The sequence below is a fragment of the Miscanthus floridulus genome, chromosome 16 (assembly GCF_019320115.1).
Source record: "Miscanthus floridulus cultivar M001 chromosome 16, ASM1932011v1, whole genome shotgun sequence".
Classification (NCBI taxonomy): domain Eukaryota; kingdom Viridiplantae; phylum Streptophyta; class Magnoliopsida; order Poales; family Poaceae; genus Miscanthus; species Miscanthus floridulus.
In genome coordinates this window covers 8,840,785-8,863,933 of record NC_089595.1, presented here as the reverse complement: position 1 = coordinate 8,863,933, position 23,149 = coordinate 8,840,785, and the positions used below count along the sequence as shown (strand labels likewise).

The following is a 23,149-nucleotide window of genomic DNA, read 5'->3' as shown; positions in this document are numbered from 1 at the left end:
CACTCGACGTTGCCTTGATCCATTGCTTGCTGCTTCAGTAGTGGAACAAGATAGCTTCTCTGGCTTTCCAGAGAGTTCAAATGCATCGCTCCGCACTCGACGTACACTTAACCACGGTCGACACCTCCGTAGGTCCGTACAACCCTGCTATCCATAAAAGTCTTCCCACATCTTATTTACAAAAGCCAAGGTTATAGATCAAACTTCATATTGTTAACAGGACACTAAATTTTGCTGTTATGATGTCCACATAAGCCTTCCCACATCTTATTCACAAAGCATGTTCCGAACCCGTCATTGTTGAGCCTTTACCCATGATTTTTTTTTTTTTTTGAGAAATGGTGTACCTATGCATCAACCTGACCTCTTTTAGTTCGTTTGCTCTTAATGTCACCGCATGTAGGCACCATTTTCACTCCTCTCTATTTCGGGGGACCAACTTGCACGTGCCGACACTGCGGTGCTCACTTCTGGCTTCAGGAACGTGTACGTGTTGCAGAGGATACCTGTGTACAGAGCGCCTCCACAGCCTTTGCTGAGTCTTTTAGAGAGAGAATCCCCGTCGCTGTCGAGGCACTTCTTCGACAACATAAGGCGGTACAACTCCATGTTCGCCATGACTTCCATGTAACCGAAAGTCATAAACGATATTAACGATGGTCGTGGCCCTTATGTCTTCAAAATTAGCGGCCAAATCTGCCATCGAATAGGTTCACTAATCCCAGCCCATGGAAAAAGACCAGAATATTGTCAGCTATACATCTTCGACACCACAAATGAGATTAGCAATCGTATGGCTGTTGCAGAGGGGCAGGATAGAGACTTCCAGCCAAATGAGAGTATCATTACTGCCTTGGCAGCCATGTTTGATGCACACAATCCCATTGTGCAAGTATTTCGGACCGCCCGTGACAGACTGTCCGCGGACCAGTTCGAGGACCGCTACTCTGTCAAGCTATTTTCGGCTGCCAGACAGCATGGCAACATCTACAGTGACCCAGTTGCATCAGAGGTCGTCGGTTTGGTGGCTGATGGTTTAGGTAGCAGCGAGGAGGCCCGGGACTTAATAGTGCAAGACCACTCATCTCAGCTCCAAAGAGTAAGCGAGGCACATTGCAAATTCATGGCAATGCAGTATCCGCTGTTATTTCCATACATAGAAGATGGATTCCATGAGAACCTTTACTATAGATCTAAGGAGGTGTTTGGTTACTACAGGAAAATTTTAGTCCATGTCCCATCGGATATTTGGACACATGCATGAAGTATTAAATATAGACGAAAAAAATAACTAATTGCACAGATTGTGGCTAATTTGCGAGACGAATTTTTTAAGCCTAATTAGTCCATGATTTGACAATGTGGTGCTACAGTAAATATGTGCTGATGGCGGATTAATTAGGCTTAATAAATTCGTCTCGTAAATTAGTCTCCATCTATGTAATTAGTTTTATAATTAACTCATATTTAGTTCTCCTAAATAGCATCCGAACGTCCGATGTGACATGGACTAAAATTTAGTCCATAGAACCAAACACCCCCTAAGTCCTCGCTCTAACAACATCAAACGGAAAAAGGTCACCATGGCAGAGTATTATTCATACCGGCCGCATGATAGAGCCAATGATTGTGTAACGACCCGAACACCATTACAATGTAGGCAGTCATTTCAGACCATCCTAGTGTGCATGTCATAATCACAATTAGAATCTGACTTGGCGGATCGTCCGTCAAGACATCTCACAGACTTAGGATAACCTTGGCCAACCCGTGCACTGACAGAGTGTCCGCCGTCACGGCGGAGTGTCTGTCGAAACCCTTGCACAGCCAATCAATTTGTCAGACACGGTCGGGCACTGGCGGATCGTCTGACGCCTCTGGCGGACTGTCCGTCCAATTCGACCGACACATGTAACATACAAATGTTGCTGCGTCACACACACACCACTCGGCCCCACGTGTCAGCACTCCATCTCACAAAACCCATCAGCCCTCTCTCTCTCGTCCTCTTTGCCATTCACGGGGGAACCAGAGAACAAGAGAGGAAGAGGAGGAGAAAAGGAAGGAAGAAGAGGAGAGGAGGAGGACGCCCCCTGCTGCAGCCACGATGGAGGTCGTCGTCGGCAAGCTTCCCCACGCCACCACCTCGCTGGAGTTGAAGGAGGCAGCCCCAAGCTTCGTCATCTTCTTCCTCAAGCCATGGAGCAAGCCCGACGTCGATCTCCCACCACAATGCGTTCCGGTCCGAACTGCTGTAGATGGAGCTTCCCCAAGATATGGTGAGCACATCCCCAAAGCCTAACTTCATCTTCCCTAACCTTCCATGGCCAATCCATGAGCTTCACCTCTCATCCATGGCCACCACCACCATGGATGGGGTCGAGCTCACCACAGCCCATGCATGGCACATCCATCACTTGTAAAAGCTTCCCTACATCACTAGAAAGTCATAGGAACAAATCGCACTCGATTTGGAGCCCAGATGTCTCAGGAATCATCTCCAACGTTTTTACGCCCGATCTGTTCGTCGGCACGTGTTCGTCCCTGGCGGACTGTCCGCCCGAATTCGTGGGCTGTCCGCTGTACCACAGCATCACAACCCCAACTTGTAAATGTCATAGAAGATGCGTTTGAGCTCCAAAAATGGTGAAACGAGTTTCGTTGTGCTCCATAGAATATCCTCTATCAGCTAGACATAACTTTGGCATCATAGGGAATATCTCATTTTTGACCACCGGATGAGGCTAAGCCCTTATTATTTACCGGAGGCTCCGCCACACGCACCGGAGTGTCCGATAAGTTATAAATCACAGACAGAGGAGTTTCCTGACAGCACAGACTTCATACCGGAGAGTCCGATCTTAATTTGGAGGGTCTGATATTCCCAGTATGTTCTTTTCCCACTAAGTCCCAAAACCACCGGACTGTCCAACATTCACGTCGGACTACCCGATGACACAAACCGACAACCCTTCAATGATTACCTAAACACTCCCTCTTGCATGTTTAATATAATGTCATGCATACATAAGTATCTCATACATGGACATATATATAGGTACGTGTTATCGGATAGACGTCCAGCGATGTTCCAAGCTATGGGATCCTTGCTCATCCAACAGGCAGGCACCCCACTATTATGAACCCTACTTTGGATACTTACCAAGTTGCATTATGAGTTATGCATTATATATAGTCTTGGATAATGATCACCTCTACACTACACCTAGAGTAGTCTAATAATCTGTAGAAGTCTCTCATCTAAACAATGGGAATGGGAACGCTTAATGCTTATTGCTTAGTTGCTTGGACAACGGTAGAAGTCGAGCAAGAGAAGGGAACTCATACTCGCGCGTGTAGGATGCTACACCTGGATAATTAACTACTAAAACCAATGAGAGTACAACTTGACTTACCTAACTAATCTGGCTAAGGACTAATATCCCTAATATGATAATCTTAATGATAACTTGGATATCTTGCTCATGCGAGGGGTAGGTCATCATGAGTGTGGGATCTTAGGCGACGTAGGCACGTAGCTCGTGGAGCAGTAAGGACCGTGTATTGAGATACGTAAGTTCGAGTAACCACACGTACAGAACACATGTCGCGGATGGGGTCGACAAGCCAAGTAACTAGTTACGACCTGTTTATCCGTGAAACTGGCAAGGGGGTGGCGCCGGGAAGATGGTGTACGTTACGAACCGAGGACCTGTTACAGTATAGAAGCCTGACCCGAGACTGGGAAGAGGGGTGGAAACCTGACCCGGGCACCCGCTCGAACCTTTCATGTGACACTCAGGCCGGATTCAGGAAATGTTGGAAGGCGTGAGGCAACCCTTACTCTCGTGTACGAGGTATGGTGGTTAGTTCCGTCCTTCCGTGTGGGTACAGTTGTACACCTCTGCAGAGTCTTGAAAACCTGGAGTCCCTCGGGACAGAACTATTCGGTTGTTCTTTCTTTCTGTACCCATGGTAGCATGAATGATGGACTATGAGCACTTCTGTTATAATGATAAATATGTTTACTTCTATGTTAAGCATAGCATGTCATATTCTTAATGAACATCATTGCTTTCTGCACTTATACAAATGCCTGATAATCACGCTATGTATCCACCAAATACTATATGATGGAATTAAGCCCTGCGAATATGCAATGTACTCACGGTGTTGCTGTTAAGTTGTTTTGTAGGTAAAGGACATCGGCGGCCATCTCACCCATCGGCGGTGGCAAAGTGGGTGAATGGCAGGAGCCGTCCAGATTATGGTGGCAACACCCATGGGCAAGGTGACCACTAGTTATTAGCTATACGAGTGATCTGTAGCATAGCGGTGTTGGTAAGAGAGTCGTTTGGTTCACACTACATTTAGTCTTACATTGTATAATTAATTTATTATATTCAACAAGACTTGTAATATATGTTTCTGCTGAATTATTATGTGCTCCGATGATGGGATGTAATCTTGAGTTGTGGAGGCTATTGTGGTATGATACTCAACCTGGTTCTTAAGAGGAGTTGTCAAGTGCGCTCCTAGGGAGCCACCGATGTTAGTTTGTTTAAATTGGATCAGTCAAGTGGATGACACTCGATTTAGATGAATTAACACGGCGAGTCCCCACAGACTGCAACACCCCTCTGCGTTGCAGCAGGCTAACACAAGCATATATCGTTGATGCTTACTGCTGCGTTGAGGATGAGCGACTCCGGCATTTTAGAAAGGAATCTTTCCAGAAGAAATACAGGTCAAGTTCCTACAAAACATTAGTTGATGCTGCTAATAGTGGCATCACACGTGCCTCCGACGTTGGCCAAGTAACCTTCTTACTAGGTTCATTCATAGGAAGCCCAAGATACTACTACCAGAACTATCAAGATTGTGTTGCAATATGTCTTAGGTTCGGATGTCTGGATCTATTTACCACCTTCACATGCAATGCTTTGTGGCCAGAAATTGAAGACGCCTTATCATCCATACCAGGCCAGCAGGCTTCTGACATACCTGATATTTGGCTGGTTCGATTGGCTGGTTCGTATTGTTGCTGGTTCGTTTACGTGAGAGAGTGGTCCTGCTGGCTGGTTCGCTGCTACAATGCTCATGGGAGGGGGCTGGCCAGCCAGCCCAGCCAGCCCCAGCCCAGCGAACGAGCTGATTGTTGATTTGAGTTTTTCAGATGAAGCTTAAACTGCTCATGAATGATATAGAGAAGAATGAATTTTTTGGACCCACACTTGCAGGTATTTTTCTAATTGCGAACACAAGGTTGACAAGTACCCTTGTATGTTCGTTTTGTGATGAGTGATTGTCAATGTGATCCACGAAGTAGGTTGAGTGGTGACTAACCCTACCATGGCGAAAGCTATGTGTGCGACATGTCTTTTGGCTTGTGTTGTGCAGGTGTGGATCTCGGTTATGCTTCTCATTCACATGCGTACCGTGTGCTTAATCTTGAGACTAACCGTGTCATGGAGACTTGTGAAGTCACCTTTGACGAAACCATGCCCTCTTCTATTTCGGTCTTTGAACATGCAGGTGATGAAGAGATGGGTGACGGCATTTTCGTTGAGGATGACGATGACGTCGATTGGGATGATCCCAAGCCATCTCAACCAGCTGCCCCAATCGAGCCAGCTTCGACCACTTCGGCTCACGGCCCCGAGCCCTCCACCTCTACTTCATGGGGTCCGTGCGAGCCGCTTCCTCAATCGATTGAGGAGGCCCCAGCTGTGGATGAGGGGGAGGCGACTTCGTCTTTGGGTGCACCTCGACATATCCAGCGACGCCATCCTCCTCAGACCATGATCGGTGACATCGACAAAAGGGTAACGCGTTCCAAGTCTTATCATATTTCCCATTTCGCTCATTCTGCTTTCGTAGCTTCTTTTGAGCCTCAAGATATTGGACACGCACTATCTAATGCCGATTGGGTTAATGCTATGCACGAGGAGTTAGAGAACTTTGAGCGGAACCAAGTGTGGGTTTTAGTTCCACCTCCACCAGAGTGCCACCCCATAGGTACAAAGTGGGTTTACAAGAACAAGCAGAGTGAGGATGGGGTGGTGGTGAGAAACAAGGCGAGATTAGTGGCTTAGGGTTTTTGCTAAAAAGAGGGAATAGACTATGAAGAAACATTTGCTCCTGTTGCCCGTCTAGAAGCCATTAGGATTCTTTTAGCATTTGCAGCTTCGAAAGGGTTCAAGCTGTATCAGATGGATGTAAAGAGTGCCTTCTTGAATGGGTACATAGAGGAAGAGGTTTATGTGAGGCAACCCCATGGCTTTGAAAATCCAAAGTACCCCAACCATGTTTTTAAACTCCACAAAGCCTTGTATGGTTTGAAACAAGCCCCGAGAGCCTGGTATGAGCGTTTAAAAGCTTTCTTGCTTGATAAAGGTTTTAGGATGGGTTCCGTAGATAAGACTTTGTTCCTCCTCAAGCAAGGCACAGACATCCTTTTGGTTCAGATATACGTGGATGATATAATCTTTGGTGGCTCTTCTCATGCTCTTGTTGCCAAGTTTTCAGATACTATGAGCAGGGAATTTGAGATGAGCATGATGGGCGAATTGACTTTCTTCCTTGGGCTGCAAATCAAGCAAACTCGTGAGGGGATGTTCGTGCACCAAGGCAAGTACACCAAGGACGTGCTCAAGAAATTTGATATGGGTGAGGCCAAGCCTCTTTCGACGCCCATGTCAACCACGACGGCCCTAGATGAGGACAAGGAAGGAGAAGCCGTGGACCAGAAGGAATACCGAAGCATGATCGGGTCCCTGCTGTACCTAACGGCGACGAGATCAGACATCCAGTTTGCAGTCTGCTTGTGCGCGCGCTTTCAGTCTTTGCCGTGCACGTCTCATCGTCAAGCCATCAAGCGGATCCTCAGGTACCTTCGTTTCACACCCGAGTTTGGTCTTTGGTTTTCAGCTTCCTCCTCTCTTTCTCTTTGTGGGTATTCTGATGCGGATTATGCTAGTTGTCGTGTTGAGAGGAAGTCCACTTCGGGGACTTGTTAGTTTCTTGGATCTTCTCTTGTGTCTTGGTCTTCTCGCAAGCAGTCTAGCGTCGCCCAATCCACCACAGAAGCTGAGTATGTTGCTGCTGCTGCTTGTTGTTCCCAATTGCTTTGGATGATAGCTACTCTGAGAGACTTTGGGTTAGAGTTTAGGCGAGTGCCTTTGTTTTGTGACAGCACCAGTGCCATAAGTGTAGCCAAAAACCCAGTCCTTCACTCAAAGACAAAGCACATTGAAGTTCGTTTTCACTTCTTGCGTGACCACTATGAGAAAGGTGATATCGATCTACACCACATTGATACCCAAAACCAGCTCGCAGATATCTTCACCAAACCACTTGACCAAGCCCAGTTTGCTCGCTTGCGAGGGGAGCTTGGAGTTTGTTTCCTTTTTAGAGGAGGGAAACTTTGGTTGTTGTATTCTAGTTTTGCTTTTCTTTGTAGTTTAGCCTTTGTTTTTGTTTTTATATCATACTTGCATATCATATCATCATGTATCATATTGCATCCTGAGCTTCATCCTTATAGTAGCTAGATTGACACTATGCTCTTGTTGGGGATGTTATGGATATACATGATGTGCTTTTGGCTTAGGCTCCTCTTGATCAATTGATGCATGTTATGAGCTAAGCTTGTTTTCTAAACTGTGAACTTGATTAAAACTTATTGAAACATGAAATGTGTTCACCACTACTTGTGGCACTAGCATGTGTAGAATGTGTCAAGATCTTTTACTTGCTTCATATATATGCTTAGTTGCTACGGCTCATACCTTGAGTTACACACTTGCTTGAGAAACTTGAATTTGTGCGAAAACTTGAAAATCAAACTAAGTGATTTGAAAAGATCGGGATGGGTCTGTACTATCCTATGTCAGAGTATCGAGACAACTCCAAATTGCACTCATTGGTGAACTTGAGCTCTGTAATGGATACCGAGATCATTGTCTTAAGCTTCTGATTGTCTTTGGCATAGGCTTGACATGGTCGCTAAGTCAGGTTTTGATGGCACAGATAACCTCCCGCACACACTTGTCTGACAAACTTTGGTAATAAGCTGCATAACTCCGATAAATTTTAATTGGTGTCTAAAATTTGATCAAACCACAAGTTTGTCTCATGACATGACGTGTGAACTTTGTTTGGGGTAGTTCACTTTGCATACATGTGTAGCACAAGGTCGATCTCCTGTCTACTTTTGCTATGTGCTCCCTTGGTGGTGAACCCTCTTTTAAAATTGCTCAAACTTGATCAAAATTGCTTAAATGCCATATTTCGTCTCATTTGGTCAATTTGAGCATTTGCTAGCACTTGTATGTGTTGCTATATATAAATGACAGCATCAACTAGAGCCTCTTTTCAATCTACTTACTATAATCTTGAAGCTTCTGCATTCGTGCATTTCTGCATTCATAGCATGATTTGAGGGGGAGATGCAATCTTTGGGCTCTAGCTTGATAAGTGCATGTGTCAACAAGGGGGAGAAGTTTTCCACACTCACAATGACACAAGGGGAAGAAACTTCCAATTTCACTTAAAGTTGAGAGATATGCATTCATCTGAGAGAGATTGCACTTGTTCAGGGGGAGTTGCATTTGAGGTGTTTTGCTAGATGTGTTGAGCCTTTGCCTCTTCTAGAGGGTCTAGCAGTTTTTTGGTTTTTCGAGCTTTGCTAGTGGTGTTGAGCCCATTGCCTCTTCTTGAGGGCTAGCTTTGTTTCACTTGGTTGCGTCGAGCCGTTGCCCATGTCTTTGGGGACCAAGTTTTGCTCATTTTCAAATGACCCGGTTCTTGGCTTTTCTTTGGCTTTTGGTCATTTGGGTGAGTTCTTTCTTTTCTCTTCTTCTTTTTCTTTTGCTCAAGCTGTTCGTGTATTGGTGTTGACAATGCACTCATCAAGGGGGAGATTGCGAACACAAGGTTGACAAGTACCCTTGTGTGTTTGTTTTGTGATGAGTGATTGTCAATGTGATCCACGAAGTAGGTTGAGTGGTGACTAACCCTACCATGGCGAAAGCTATGTGTGCGACATGTCTTTTGGCTTGTGTTGTGCAGGTGTGGAGCTCGGATGCGGTGGTCGACGACGAGGTGAAGGTCAAGGAGGACGTGCCGTGCCAACAGACCGGGAGCGGTGAAGGACGGACGTGAGGCTTAGACCGAGGGACCCAGAGGTCGGGTGACTAGCCGCGGTGGCTGACACTTGGGACATCGACAAGTGCAAGAAGACATGGAGTGACGGTGTTGACCTGGTCAAGACGGCGGACGCGTGAGTCGAGCGAGGCTCAGGAGGACTTGGCGGGCCAGTCGGTCGAGGACGGCGGTGACACGCGTCGGATGGCGGGGGACGCGTATGGAGTACGCTACTCGTGGACGGTTTGATGGTTTGGACCTCAAAACCATCAGATGGACGGTTTACGGGTTTGGGCCTCAAAACCCGGGCGGAGGTTCCGAGGAGGGACGGACGGCACGTGGCGGCATCGGGGAGTTCGCGTCGAGGCGAAGCTACTGATGAGAAGGCGCGGTGGCCGTCGGATCAAGATTACACCGGGTTGGACAACAACGTCATTGGGCTTAGCGGTTCAACTCGTTTGTATCCAGGGGCAAAACTGGGAATGTGTAATAGCCCTGTTAAATAGGATGAGGGAGCCCCCATCTCCCTCACCTCTCTCCCATTCTCTCATTCCCTCCTTCCACCTAGGGTTTCTTCTTCTAAGCACTCTTGAGAGAGGTCCCATGAACTAAAAATTCGTGATATATTTTGGTGTGATTTGGTACTGGGAATGGAGGCCCTAACCTCTTTTTGTCCTCTGGATGTGGAAACCTGATGTGTGTTTGTGTTCGTGTTTTTCTTTTTCGCGAGTTACTGTTCACCAGTTTCCCCTTCTTGATTTGTGTTTTTCTGTGTGATTTGTTTGGTCCAGTTGATGCTTTGACGAGTGATGAACAATTCTACCAAGTGATTTGAATCAATTCCACTTGTGCATCAAGATCCAAGCCGATTTTCTTTTTTGGGGGAAAACTCGTTCTTGCTCAAATCTCTTTGATTTTCAGAGTTACAGTTGAAATTGAGCGATGATTTCTCGGGAATAGCTCACTGATCCTTTCTGTTCGTAACGCTCGGCCTGCTCGTTTTGTTCTTCCTACTCTGCCTTCAGGTCGACACTTCAATCTGGTGAGGGGAGCAGCGCAGACCCTGCTTGTCCCTGTAGCTGCTTCCAGCACATCTCTGGTTTCATTGAATCACCGGTCGAGCATGCTGCGAGGACACTGGTGCAGTCTGTTGCTGTGAGCGCCTGGGTGTTCGGTCTCTCTTTCTGTGTTCGTTCTGGGAATCAGTTTCTCGTCAGGGCTACTTGCCTCTACTGCTCGGTCTTGCAGGTGTGTCATCGAGCAGTTGCTTGCCATGAATTTCAGGTGCAAATACCCCGCAGAGCAACAGCTGCTTGCATTTCTTCTCTGTGCAGATCAACTGAAATTTGTAGGTTCTGTCTAGCAGCAAGTGCTTGCCTTGATCGTGACTTTTGTTTCTCCATCTATTATTGTGTTGTCAGCCTCAGCTACAAGAAGTAATTACTGTATGGTCATTTATTTATTTCAAGTCAAGTACAAGTGATTGATCATATTTCCTACAGTGAGCTCAAGTGCTTGCCTTGATCGTGACTCTTGCTTCTCCATCTATTATTGTGTTGTCAGCCTCAGCTACAAGGAGTAATCACTGTATGGTCATTTATTTATTTCAAGTCAAGTACAAGTGATTGATCATATTTCCTACAGTGAGCTCATGGTTGTTTTTGTTAGCAACCCAAATGTTGGTCTATTTTTAGAGCTTGCTTCTTCTTCTGTAGCTTAGTTGTTTGAGCTCCATTTTGTGTTTCGTCTGCTGCGTTGGCTTTCTACTGTTCTGAGGAATTTTAGTGGGTACTTTTGTCACTAGTTGGCTTGGATATTTGAGCTCCGGAACTCGTTTGTGCTTGGTGGTGTTTTGGGACAGCGATCGAAAAAGTCTCACGAGAAATTTTACGGCTCCCATTCACTCCCCCTCTGGTCGCCTTTTCGGTCCTTCACTAATACCTTATCATTCCATCCTAAACATAACATTGTTACTCCACTCCACTGATGAAATGCACTTCCCTTTAAACTCCGATGCCCCTAATTTTTGCTACCCGTTCATTTCTACGGTCGTATACACATGTACACCTCATACTCTGGCTTAGAAAGGATAGTCCTCTCGAAGCTGCTCAGATAGATGCATTCATATCAGCGTAGCTTCCAGATCCAACTACTGATGCCACGGGTTTCGAGGCAGTGTCAAAGTTCATGATTCATGGCCCCTGCGGATCTGTACAACCCTCCTCTCCTTGCGTGAACAATGGAAAATGCGACAAATTCTACCAAAAAAATTTTGTGAACAGACGACAGTGCTACCCAACAGTTACGTTAATTATGCTCGCCCAAATAATGGTATCACTGCCCACAAAAACGGAGTTCAGGTGGACAACACATTTGTAGTGCCACATAATGTAGACCTATTGGTCAAATACCAAGCACATATAAATGTCGAGAGTGTCGATCGCAATGGAATGGAGAGATATCTATTCAAGTACACAAACAAAGGCCCCGATTCTGCTAAAGCTACGCTCCAGAGAAAGAGAGGTACCTCTGACAATGCCGCTGCGATGTTTAATGAGATTAACGAATACCTGGACTGCAGATGTGTAACTCCTAATGATGCTACATGGCGACTACTTCAGTTTGACATACACTACACTGATCCAGCTGTGGAGCGACTTCCTGTCCACCTTCCTCTACAAAATGAAATGGTGTGTTGTACACAGAGGACGACTATCTTGATCAAGTAATTAACTATCCATCTAAGCTCATCACTAAACTAACAGCATGGTTAGATGCCAACCAACAACACCCACAAGCTCGATAGCACACTTGCGTAGAATTCCCTGAACACTGGACATGGCATCAAGATGGCAAATTCTGGGATAGACGTCGCAATAACCATGCCAAGGTTGGCCGTCTTGCTAACGTTGCTCCCAAATTCCCAATCAAGGGGAGAGATTTTACTTACGAATGCTGCTCCACATAGTCAAAGGACCACGATGCTTTTCTGAAATACGGAACGTTGCTGGGCATCAGCACCCAACATTTCGTGCTGCATGTGACGCGCTGGGCCTGCTTGGCAATGGCCAGGAGTGGTTCCACGCCATGTCCGAAGTCCGATGCAGCGCGTTGGGCATTTCCATGCCAATTAAGACAGCTTTTTGTCACATTGTTGCTTTTCTGTGAAGTCAAAGAGCCCCTCAAGAGTATTTAATGAATATGTGAAGGTGATAGGGGAAGACATGTTATATCGTGCAAAACATCTGGCTCCGGACGCACCGGAAGCAATCATACAACAGCATAGCAAATCCTGTGTCTTACATGAACTAGAAAAGCTACTTAGACACGCTGGATACAGCCTAGATCACTTCAATTTGCCCCAGCCAGATACAAACTCTTCTGAGATCCTTGCAAACAGATTGATAATGGAAGAGCTTTCCTATGGTACAGGTGATGCAGGCACTCAAATAGAACAGTGCATCAGTCAGCTCAATACAGAACAGAGGCATATTTATGACCTCATACAGCATTCAATCTCAAATGATTTAGGACAAACCTTTTTCGTCTATGGATATGGTGGAACCGACAAAATTTTTCTATGGAACACTTTGCTCACCAGTGTCAGAAGCAAAGGGAAAGATAGCATTAGCAGTTGCATCTTCGGGAATAGCAGCATTGTTACTCCCAGGAGGCCGAACGCCACACTCACGCTTCAACCTCCCCCTAGACATCCAAGCTCACTCTGTGTGTGCAATAAAAAGGAACACACAGATGGCTGAATTGATACAACATACAACGCTGATTATATGGGACGAGGCACCTGTCAACCACAGGCTCACTGCTTCGAAGCACTTGACCGCGCACTCAGAGATATCATGTCATCCAACAACAATGAAGCAGCAGCAAAACAGTTTGGTGGTATAACAGTTGTCCTTGGCAGCGATTTCCGACAAACCCTGCCAATTATTCCAAAAGCCAAAAAAACACAGATCTTGGCCGCATTAATCACCCGATCTCACTTATGGCGGAATTGCAAAGTGCTTCAGCTGACTGAAAACATGAGACTTAGATGCCCCAACCTTTCGGAATCTAAAAGAATTGAGCTGGATAATTTTGCCAGGTGGCTCCTCTCAGTTGGAGATGGCACAGCTCAGGGCAGCGGGCCTACAGACCTACCCAACACATCATGGGTTCTGATTCCAGACAACCTCTTACTGCCACCTGAACAAAGAACGCTTGACAATTTGATTTCTTTTGTGTACGGATCGCCTCCAGAGGACTCCCAGTTACCCACTTATCTATGTAAACGAGAAATATTAGCACCAACAAATGAGGTGGCTGCTGCTATAAATGCAAAAATGATTAGCTATATAGCCACTCAAGAGATGTCATACTACAGCTCAGACTCTATTGATGATCCAACGTCCAACTATTGCACTCTAGAAACCCTTTATCCTCAGGAGTTCCTCGACACTATTACAATGAGCAGCCTTCCAGACCACCATCTGCAGCTTAAAATTGATGTTCCCATAATGTTACTTAGAAATTTCAAACCCTCAAAAGGTTTATGCAATGGAACTAGACTCGTAGTGACACAACTCACACATTTGTATCATCGAAGCTCAGATAATTACCGGAAAGGCTAAAGGAACTAAGACTTATATTCCAAGAGTAGTCACTACTTCGTCTGATCCCAAGTGGCCCTTCAAGATAAAGCGGCGACAATTCCTAGTCCGTGTCTCATATGCCATGACAATAAATAGAAGCCAAGGACAAACACTCGATATAGTTGGCGTCTACCTGCCAACTCCAGTGTTGCCAACTTTATGTTGCATTACATCACCTGGAGGCTTACGGATACTAATTGAAAATAGCTCTGACGGATATGAAAATCAAACACATAATGTTGTCTACTCTGAAATTTTAAACGACATATCAGCGGATAGCTACTGTATCCAGCAGGTACTACAGCCTACATGCAATTCCCCATTACTGTTCTATTTTTTAAGTTCCTAATTGTGTGATGAATCCGTTACACTGCTCCATAGGTACCTGCCCCTGTTAACAATCCAAAATTTGTCATGTCAAACATGGAATTTTCCCCCCCCCTCTAACTGAAATTATTATTTTGTAGGTCCCAACTTTTTGACATTCCCAATTGTTTCAGTCAATGATCTCCCTACTATATTCAATGGTGAGCCTTAGGCTGTAAACTTCCCTATAATCTCTTTTCCTGATGACGAATAGAACACTAGCCTTCGCATGTGTAAGCTCATACATACACTGGTGAAAAAACTGCAACAGATATTCCTGGATAAATAACACCTAACACTATTATACCTTAAATAAACTTTCCCTCTCTCTTTATCCTTTTAACTGCTACTAAGTATGTAAATATATGTTCCAATAAATTAATCTCCTACTACTACAGCCTACTACACTCCTGGATTGCTGAAAATTTTATGTTTAACTAGGTATGTTCGTCGTTCCTTGCCTTTGAAAGTTTTGTATGCTCCAAACCATATGCCCCCTTGCCTTTGAAAGTTTCGTATGCTCCAAACCATATCTCTTCAGGGAAACCATGTAACATGCGTTTTGGGTCACATCCAGGTCCACGGCAACTAAATCAATACCTTCTCATTCTGCTTATTCAGGGACTATCCAAGAATTGTACCTCAGCCAACAGATGATCAAAATTTTGTAGTGCTATCCTCATAAAACCAATTTCCTTTGAGAGCACAGTCTTCGTGATTCCAGCTGCAGCTTTGTTAATTCTAGATTGGTGGCAGAACACTACACAACGTCCTAGGTCTTATAATAGTTGTGTTACCAGCCAGCATATCATCCTTCTCCTGTTCTTTAAGTGACCACATTTTGGGTTATACTCTCATTTATATATATTTTTTTATATGCCCTCTGTACCTCTCCATTACAATGTTTTCAGACTCAGGAATATCCCATTCCTCAGCCAGTACTCCCAAATTCTAATTACTTGATTATCACACCCACCAATACTATTTCCATGGGATTTGTACCAACAACATTCACTTCGTCACTTTTCGCTAAATAACGATTAGGCAATAGAATAGCTGCCAACCTAGCACTAACATATTCGCCTACTGCAACTGCTCCTTCATACAAATGTTCACTGAAACTAAACTGAATTGTGCCCCCCAGAAACTCCATTATTTTACTAAACTGCAAACTGAAGTCACGTACTCTTCTAGGGACTCCGCAATTGGCAGCATTGACGCCACTCCCAGCAGCAGTAATGCAGATTGTTATGCAGTTCACCTGTGGAACTGATACACTGTGAGAGTATCCACAGGCGGTGGTTGCAGCCCCTACCTGCACCATGTTGTTATTACTGATCCGGTGATCGCATCTGGTGTTTCACGAAATACCAAGCCTGGAGCCCCCCGTTACTTGGAAAGACATGCTTATTTTCCTTTCCATTTGTTGGTTACACGCCTTAGTCATGCTATTTCCATACAGTTTCTGCTTGCGACATTCACATCGATGCTAGAAATGACTACACAGTAAAATAGCTCCCAGCCTACATGTACATGTTCACTTTCGTTTTGCTGTTTCATGCTTTGGCAGTGTGCTTTCAACAGCAAATAGAATTTTACATATTTGGTACCACAACCTTTTGTTAATGCAACAAGTTAATTTAGTTACACGTTCCAACTCTTCCTACCCCGCGCAACACACACACACACACACGTCAAAACATCCAAGCAAGAAACGTACATGATGGCCATAATATGGTATATGGACATGCATGTATATATGTCGATATGTATGTTATATAAACTTTAAGAAAGCGAACTGAACGTACCTTAGCTGCTAGTTGAATTATTTCTTGCGGTACGTAGTTTTTGACTCGACGTGGATGCTTGTATTTTTTTTTAGATTTATTCTAAGATTTAATTGTGTTGTTTTTTTATTGGTAGGTGTGGCAACGTGTCCGGCAATAACGACAAGTCTACAGTGACACATCAATTTCGAGATCTATCGACTCAGTCTTAGTCTTTAAAATGTGTTCATATGAGTAGATTTGTGGTAGGCATGGCGGCATATTCGTTGATAGCGAGACGTCTGTAATAACTTTGTTAATCTTAAGATCTGTCAGCCTAGTCCTAGTTTTGCAGAGGTGCTCCTATGGCTTGAGCAAGTGTGTATGTATGTATGTATAATTGTCTGCATCGGTAATATGATTCAGAAAAATCCTTTAAGATGATGCTCGTATGGGTAAAGTGAGTTTGGGTGCATGTACACTTGTCTGCGTCTATAAAAAAATCCTTAAAGATGATAGAAGTAATCTCATGCCCTCTACTGTTAGATATTATGGGCTTGGCCCATTTATTTAATATCTCTATTAAACTCTATGGTGCGTACATATACATTAATGGTTTTATACCATATGGGAATTTAATCGAGAGGCGACTCTACTTAAATACTTGATCATTGATCGATCTATTTGAGAAGTAAAAGAAAATCACCTGGATGCCACACGCGCGCGCGCGCCGCCGCCGCCGCCGCCCGGCCCATGGGCGTGGGCGTGGCGAGGCGGGCAGGCGGGCGGCGGCGAGCGAGCGGACGGGCGGGCGAGGCCTTTATTTTTGAAACTCCATTTCCGTTTCCTGTGACGAATTGATTGGAGGTTAACTCCCGTGACTTCTGGCTCTCTGTCTTCGTCTCTTCCACCGCAGAAGGGAGGTGTGACCCCTCGGTGCCGTCGACTTCTCGTCTTCTGGCCTCTGCCTATAAATCAAATCCTTCCTTCTCGGTTAAGTTCTCTTGGCGAAATACACCACCTTTCAGCAGCGCAAGTTCTTCCCGTTCCACCTCCGGCGAGCACCAGAGATGGAAGAGTAGGCCTCCAGAACGTGTCTCCGTCGTGGGCTTCACCTGCTCGGGTGAAGACGGGCGATTACGTTTTTGGGGAGTGTCGGTGGTGGCACGACTACTCGCTGGTGAACCTGTAGCGGTGCCTCTTCACGGCGTCCTTTTCTACACTGCATCGAGCGGGACGACTACAACAGCAAAGCACCACCATGGCTTTTCCTGGTGCGAGCGGCTCCGCCGCAGGGTATAATCTCCTTCACCCTCTTCTGAGTTTCATTATCAATATCATGATGTTCCTAGGCAATACTGCTTTCATATTCAACATGCTCTGTTTGGTTGATTTGGATGATTATGCTAGTACTGGTTTTCTGGTTCCTTTTAATTTTGTGATCATCATGATCTTAATATTTGAGAACACATCTTTTATATTTGTGATCATATCTGTGATGCTTCAACTATGTAAAACGATTATGTCTATGATGCTTCCGCTATGTAAAACAATGTTTCACATATGTTTCGGCTCTATAATTTGTCTTATCATCCTGTTAACATTTGTCATGAATTGTTTCTGTCTTTTTATTCATGACTTCACTCTCTTTTTTATTGCGTTATTTTTATGGATTAAAATAAATATGAAAATGCCTTATTTATCAACAATCCAAAAACGTAATTTCAGGCCATTTTCATCTGTTGGCTTTGCGGGCATGCTAAAGCCTACGCCGTTTGAGGGCACTCACTACAAGAGGTGGCGTGAGAAAGCCCTTCTGTGGTTGTCGGCCATGCGCTGTGGTCATGTGCTCAATGAGCAGCCTGCTACTGTGAGATCCGATGAGGATGAGCAGGCTTGGGGACATGCTGAGACCATGTGCAAGGCTGCACTGTTGAGCATCATCAATGATTCTCTGGTTGATGCCTACATACCACTCCCGACTGGCAGAGCTGTGTGGGAAGCCCTTGAGGCCCGGTACGGTCTTTCCGACGCCGGTTCTGAGCTGTACATCATGGAGCAGTTCCATGACTACAAGATGGTTGATAACCGTCTTGTAGTCGAACAGGCTCATGAGATACAGGGACTGGTGAAGGAATTGGAGCTGTACGGCTGTCCTCTCCCTGACAGGTTCGTGGCAGGTTGCATTATTGCTAAGCTGCCACCTTCCTGGACTGATTTTGCTACTACCTTGAAACACAAGAGGCAGCAGTTTAGCATTGTTGAACTTGTTGGCACTCTTGATGTTGATGACAAGGCAAGAGCAAAGGATGTTAAGGGAAAGAGCAAGGGCGGGAATGGTGAGGCGACTACTAGTGCACATGTGGTGCAAAAGTTTCGTCCTAAGCCACAAAAGAAGAAGCCCCAGCAGGAGCTTAAGCAGAAATCCACTACCTTCTTCAAGAAAGGTAATAATAAGAAGATGGGATTAGACAAGGCAAAAATGAACTGCTTCACTTGTGGGAACACTGGGCACTTTTCTAGAGAGTGTCCTGAGGCTAAGTGGAAGCCCCCACCAAAGACGAAGACAGTCAACACCATTGAGACTGATGCAGACGCTGCTGGGTATGGTAATTTATCTGCATTTACAGTTTGTTCCTCACCTGATTGGTGGGTTGATACAGGTGCAAATATACATGTGTGTGCTGATAAGTCCTTGTTTTCTTTTTACCAGGTCGGGAGGAGTGGAGCCTTGCTGATGGGGAATGGCGCGCGTGCTGGTGTTCATGGTGTTGGTACGGTGGATCTGAAGCTTACTTCGGGGAAGACCGTGCAACTCAAGAACGTGCATCATGTCCCCTCAATAAGGAAAAATCTTATTAGTGGCTCTCTGCTATGTCGAGACGGTTTTAAACTTATGTTTGAGTCAAATAAATGTGTTATGTCAAAGTATGGAACCTTTGTTGGAAAAGGCTATGAGAGCGGAGGCTTGTTCCGCTTGTCTTTGGTTGATACTTTACCTCTTGCAGTGAATAATGTCGTTAATAACGTTAATGTTGAGATGAATGTTTGGCATTCTCGATTATGTCATGTTAATCTTGGTTGCATGTCCCGCTTAGCTGGTTTGAATTTAATTCCTAAATTTGACGTTGCCAAAAGCTCCAAATGTCATACATGCGTTGAGGCAAAACAACCTCGCAAGCCTCACAAGGCAGCTGTGGCGAGAGAGTTGGCACCACTTGATCTCATCCATTCCGATATTTGTGAAATGAACGGAATTTTGACAAAAGGTGGTAAGAGATACTTCATAACGTTCATAGATGATTGCACTCGATATTGCTATGTGTACCTAATTAAAACAAAAGATGAGGCATTACATTATTTTAAAACCTTTAAAGCTGAGGCTGAGAATCAACTTGAAAAGCATATCAAACAGTTGCGGTCCGATCGCGGGGGAGAATATTTCTCTAATGAATTTTCTGAGTTTTGCGCGGTGCACGGTATAATTCATGAGAGGACACCTCCATACTCACCACAATCCAATGGGATTGCTGAAAGAAAGAACCGCACTCTAACTGACTTGGTGAATGCCATGTTGGAGACAGCTGGTTTATCTAAGGAATGGTGGGGTGAGGCAATTTTAACTGCGAATCATGTCCTAAATAGAGTGCCCACAAAGAACAAAGAAATCACTCCATTTGAGGATTGGGAGAAAAAGAGATTAAATATTTCTTATCTTCGCGTTTGGGGTTGTTTGGCCAAAGTGAACGTGCCAATAAACAAAAAGCGAAAGCTTAGACCAAAAACTATAGATTGTGTTTTCTTAGGCTATGCCATTCATAGTGTGGGCTATCGTTTTTTAATAATAAATTCTAGTGCTCCTGATATGGCTGTTGGAACGGTCATGGAGTCTAGAGATGCCACGTTCTTTGAGAATGAATTTCCAATAAAAATAGGTGCATCTAGCATGTCTAGTCATGATCCTATTCCTGAACTTCATGAATCAAATATACACGCTGATGATAACACCCATGAGCTTGAGCAAAATCCTAAGGAGGATGATAATACTGTCACTCGAAGGAGTAAGAGGCAAAGAGTTGCAAAATCCTTTGGAGAAGACTTTATTATATATCTCGTGGATGACACTCCCACAACCATTTCTGAGGCATACTCTTCTCCTGATTCTGACATATGGAAGGAGGCAGTGCAAAGTGAGATGGACTCCATTATGTCCAATGGGACGTGGGAAGTGGTTGATCGTCCATTTGGTTGCAAACCTGTGGGCTGTAAATGGGTGTTTAAAAAGAAGCTGAGGCCTGATGGTACAATTGAGAAGTACAAAGCTAGGCTTGTTGCTAAGGGTTATACACAGAAGGAAGGTGAAGATTACTTTGATACTTACTCACCTGTTGCTCGATTGACGACCATTCGTGTGTTGCTATCCCTGGCTGCCTCACATGGTCTTTTCATTCATCAGATGGATGTCAAGACAGCCTTCCTAAATGGAGAGCTTGAGGAAGAGATCTACATGGATCAGCCTGATGGGTTTATTGCAAATGGTCAAGAGGGTAAAGTTTGTAAGTTATTGAAGTCCCTGTACGGCCTAAAGCAAGCCCCCAAGCAGTGGCATGAGAAGTTTGATAAAACTTTAACATCAGCCGGCTTTGTTGTGAATGAAGCTGATAAATGTGTATATTATCGGTTTGGTGGTGGTGATGGTGTGATACTATGCTTATATGTGGATGATATATTAATATTTGGCAACAATCTAAATGTGATTAAAGAAGTAAAAGATTTTTTGTCGAGTAACTTTGAGATGAAAGACTTGGGAGAGGCTGATGTTATTCTCAACATTAAGCTTTCAAGGGAGGAAGGAAATGGTGGGGTAACTCTTATGCAGTCTCACTATGTGGAAAAGGTCTTGAACCGATTTAGGTACAATGAGTGTACGCCTGCTCCTACTCCGTACGATCCAAGTATTCATTTGAGGAAGAATCATAGAATTGCAAGAGACCAATTGAGATATTCACAGATAATTGGTTCTCTTATGTACCTAGCTAGCGCAACCAGGCCTGATATCTCGTTCGCTGTAAGCAAACTGAGCCGGTTTGTGTCAAATCCGGGAGATACTCACTGGAATGCACTTGAGAGAGTGTTGCGCTATTTGAAAGGGACAATGAGTTACAGCATTCACTTTTCCGGGTATCCGAGGGTACTAGAGGGTTATTGTGATGCTAATTGGATTTCTGATGCGGATCAGCTGTATGCCACGAGTGGATACGTGTTTCTACTTGGAGGTGGTGCTGTTTCTTGGAAGTCTTGCAAGCAGACTATCTTAACGAAGTCTACAATGGAAGCAGAACTGACCGCATTGGATACCGCTAGTGCTGAGGCAGAGTGGCTCCGTGATCTCCTGATGGATTTGCCGATTGTTGAGAAACCAATCCCAGCAATTTCCATGAACTGTGATAATCAAACTGTGATCACTAAGGTAAACAGTTCTAAGGATAACATGAAGTCCACAAAGCATGTGAAGAGACGTTTGAAGACTGTCAGAAAACTGAGAAACTCCGGAGTAATTGCATTGGACTATGTCCATACATCAAATAATCTGGCAGATCAATTCACTAAGGGTCTGTCACGCAATGTGATAGAAGGTGCGTCGAGGGAACTGGGTTTGAGACCCACATAGAGCCATCAATAGTGGTAACCTATCCTATGTGATCGGAGATCCCGTGAATTAGGATGGCGAACAAGCTGTTGATTGACTGAGGGAGAGACCCCTTAGATTATAGCTCAGTTCGTTGGAGATGCACCGTCTCTCTAATACTGTTAGGCAGGATGATTAAGTTCTTAATGTGATCCGAGTGGCTTGGTATAGCGGGGATGTTGTCCTACAGAACATCCTATAAGGAACACACCTATATGAGCTCGATTGCTAGTCACAATCTATGAGATGTGGGTAATCTCTAGATGCTCATGAAAAGGCCTCGAAGTGTGACTTATATGCTTCAAAATAGAGGGAAGGCACTTGGCAGCCTAGTATCAGTTAAGAGGTTATGTGAAACTCATCTCGCACAAAACTGTCAATTCAAGGTTCTGTCCATTGTTCAGTTGTGGATGAGTGTAGCTAGCTTTCTAGATGGATGTTCAACTTAACAGTCTCCATCGAAACACTGGTATATAAAAGGAATGTGGTTCTGAGAATTTCAAACTGCGTACCCTAGAGTTTGGTGGGGATTGTTAGATATTATGGGCTTGGCCCATTTATTTAATATCTCTATTAAACTCTATGGTCCGTACATGTACATTAATGGTTTTATACCATATGGGAATTTAATCGAGAGGCGACTCTACTTAAATACTTGATCATTGATCGATCTATTTGAGAAGTAAAAGTAAATCACCTGGATGCCACACGCGCGCGTGCGCGCGCCGCCGCCGCCGCCCGGCCCGAGCCCGTGCCCGTGCGCGTGGGCGTGGGCGTGGGCGTGGCGTGGCGAGGCGAGGCGAGGCAGGCAGGCGGGCGGGCGGGCGGGCGGGCGGCGGCGAGCGAGCGGACGGGCGGGCGAGGCCTTTATTTTTGAAACTCCATTTCCGTTTCCTGTGACGAATTGATTGGAGGTTAACTCCCGTGACTTCTGGCTCTCCGTCTTCGTCTCTTCCACCGCAGAAGGGAGGTGTGACCCCTCGGTGCCGTCGACTTCTCGTCTTCTGGCCTCTGCCTATAAATCAAATCCTCCCTTCTCGGTTAAGTTCTCTTGGCGAAATACACCACCTTCCAGCAGCGCAAGTTCTTCCCGTTCCACCTCCGGCGAGCACCAGAGATGGAAGAGTAGGCCTCCGGAACGTGTCTCCGTCGTGGGCTTCACCTGCTCGGGTGAAGACGGGCGATTACGTTTTTGGGGAGTGTCGGTGGTGGCACGACTACTCGCTGGTGAACCTGTAGCGGTGCCTCTTCACGGCGTCCTTTTCTGCACTGCATCGAGCGGGACGACTACAACAGCAAAGCACCACCATGGCTTTTCCTGGTGCGAGCGGCTCCGCCGCAGGGTATAATCTCCTTCACCCTCTTCTGAGTTTCATTATCAATATCATGATGTTCCTAGGCAATACTGCTTTCATATTCAACATGCTCTGTTTGGTTGATTTGGATGATTATGCTAATACTGGTTTTCTGGTTCCTTTTAATTTTGTGATCATCATGATCTTAATATTTGAGAACACATCTTTTATATTTGT

At 45.0% G+C, this 23,149-nt stretch overlaps 1 pseudogene; it reads left to right on the top strand.

The window, feature by feature from the left end:
• The first annotated feature begins 616 nt into the window (after positions 1–616).
• LOC136511424 (uncharacterized) lies at positions 617–11,283 on the top strand (annotated as a pseudogene).
• The last annotated feature ends 11,866 nt before the right edge of the window (positions 11,284–23,149 follow it).